Genomic DNA, 2,500 nt, shown 5'->3' on the forward strand with positions numbered 1-2,500 from the left:
GCCAAAACTGGCCATTTTTGGTTGCGCGAGCGAGCGGCGAGCGGTGGACAACGAGCGAAGCTATACGGCAGCACCATCCCTGCTATACGAAAGCCCCATCCAGCCCTGTGCCACCCGGGGGGTTCCAGGGTGCTGAGATGGCTGACATTTTGCTCCGCTCACGACGGTCGCCGCGCAACGCAAGAACAGGCCAAAAACTGGCCAAAACGGCCCAAAAACGGGCCAAAACTGGCCATTTTTGGCTGCGCGAGCGAGCGGCGAGCGGCGGACAGCGAGCAAAGCGAGAGGCAGCACCGTCCCTGCTATACGAAAGCCCCATCCAGCCCTGTGCCACCCGGGGGGTTCCAGGGTGCTGAGATGGCTGACATTTTGCTCCGCTCACGACGGTCGCCGCGCAACGCAAGAACAGGCCAAAAACTGGCCAAAACAGCCCAAAAACGGGCCAAAACTGGCCATTTTTGGCTGCGCGAGCGAGCGGCGAGCGGCGGACAGCGAGCGAAGCGAGAGGCAGCACCGTCCCTGCTATACGAAAGCCCCATCCAGCCCTGTGCCACCCGGGGGGTTCCAGGGTGCTGAGATGGCTGACATTTTGCTCCGCTCACGACGGTCACCGCGCAACGCAAGAACAGGCCAAAAACTGGCCAAAACGGCCCAAAAACGGGCCAAAACTGGCCATTTTTGGCTGCGCGAGCGAGCGGCGAGCGACGGACAGCGAGCGAAGCGAGAGGCAGCACCGTCCCTGCTATACGAAAGCCCCATCCAGCCCTGTGCCACCCGGGGGGTTCCAGGGTGCTGAGATGGCTGACATTTTGCTCCGCTCACGACGGTCGCCGCGCAACGCAAGAACAGGCCAAAAACTGGCCAAAACGGCCCAAAAACGGGCCAAAACTGGCCATTTTTGGCTGCGCGAGCGAGCGGCGAGCGGCGGACAGCGAGCGAAGCGAGAGGCAGCACCGTCCCTGCTATACGAAAGCCCCATCCAGCCCTGTGCCACCCGGGGGGTTCCAGGGTGCTGAGATGGCTGACATTTTGCTCCGCTCACGACGGTCACCGCGCAACGCAAGAACAGGCCAAAAACTGGCCAAAACGTCCCAAAAACGGGCCAAAACTGGCCATTTTTGGCTGCGCGAGCGAGCGGCGAGCGACGGACAGCGAGCGAAGCGAGAGGCAGCACCGTCCCTGCTATACGAAAGCCCCATCCAGCCCTGTGCCACCCGGGGGGTTCCAGGGTGCTGAGATGGCTGACATTTTGCTCCGCTCACGACGGTCGCCGCGCAACGCAAGAACAGGCCAAAAACTGGCCAAAACGGCCCAAAAACGGGCCAAAACTGGCCATTTTTGGCTGCGCGAGCGAGCGGCGAGCGGCGGACAGCGAGCGAAGCGAGAGGCAGCACCGTCCCTGCTATACGAAAGCCCCATCCAGCCCTGTGCCACCCGGGGGGTTCCAGGGTGCTGAGATGGCTGACATTTTGCTCCGCTCACGACGGTCGCCGCGCAACGCAAGAACAGGCCAAAAACTGGCCAAAACGGCCCAAAAACGGGCCAAAACTGGCCATTTTTGGCTGAGCGAGCGAGCGGCGAGCGGCGGACAGCGAGCGAAGCGAGAGGCAGCACCGTCCCTGCTATACGAAAGCCCCATCCAGCCCTGTGCCACCCGGGGGGTTCCAGGGTGCTGAGATGGCTGACATTTTGCTCCGCTCACGACGGTCGCCGCGCAACGCAAGAACAGGCCAAAAACGGGCCAAAACAGCCCAAAAACGGGCCAAAACTGGCCATTTTTGGCTGCGCGAGCGAGCGGCGAGCGACGGACAGCGAGCGAAGCGAGAGGCAGCACCGTCCCTGCTATACGAAAGCCCCATCCAGCCCTGTGCCACCCGGGGGGTTCCAGGGTGCTGAGATGGCTGACATTTTGCTCCGCTCACGACGGTCGCCGCGCAACGCAAGAACAGGCCAAAAACTGGCCAAAACGGCCCAAAAACGGGCCAAAACTGGCCATTTTTGGCTGCGCGAGCGAGCGGCGAGCGGCGGACAGCGAGCGAAGCGAGAGGCAGCACCGTCCCTGCTATACGAAAGCCCCATCCAGCCCTGTGCCACCCGGGGGGTTCCAGGGTGCTGAGATGGCTGACATTTTGCTCCGCTCACGACGGTCACCGCGCAACGCAAGAACAGGCCAAAAACTGGCCAAAACGGCCCAAAAACGGGCCAAAACTGGCCATTTTTGGCTGCGCGAGCGAGCGGCGAGCGACGGACAGCGAGCGAAGCGAGAGGCAGCACCGTCCCTGCTATACGAAAGCCCCATCCAGCCCTGTGCCACCCGGGGGGTTCCAGGGTGCTGAGATGGCTGACATTTTGCTCCGCTCACGACGGTCGCCGCGCAACGCAAGAACAGGCCAAAAACTGGCCAAAACGGCCCAAAAACGGGCCAAAACTGGCCATTTTTGGCTGCGCGAGCGAGCGGCGAGCGGCGGACAGCGAGCGAAGCGAGAGGCAGCACCGTCCC

Source organism: Musa acuminata, unplaced genomic scaffold (assembly GCF_036884655.1).
Source record: "Musa acuminata AAA Group cultivar baxijiao unplaced genomic scaffold, Cavendish_Baxijiao_AAA HiC_scaffold_465, whole genome shotgun sequence".
NCBI classification, from domain to species: domain Eukaryota; kingdom Viridiplantae; phylum Streptophyta; class Magnoliopsida; order Zingiberales; family Musaceae; genus Musa; species Musa acuminata.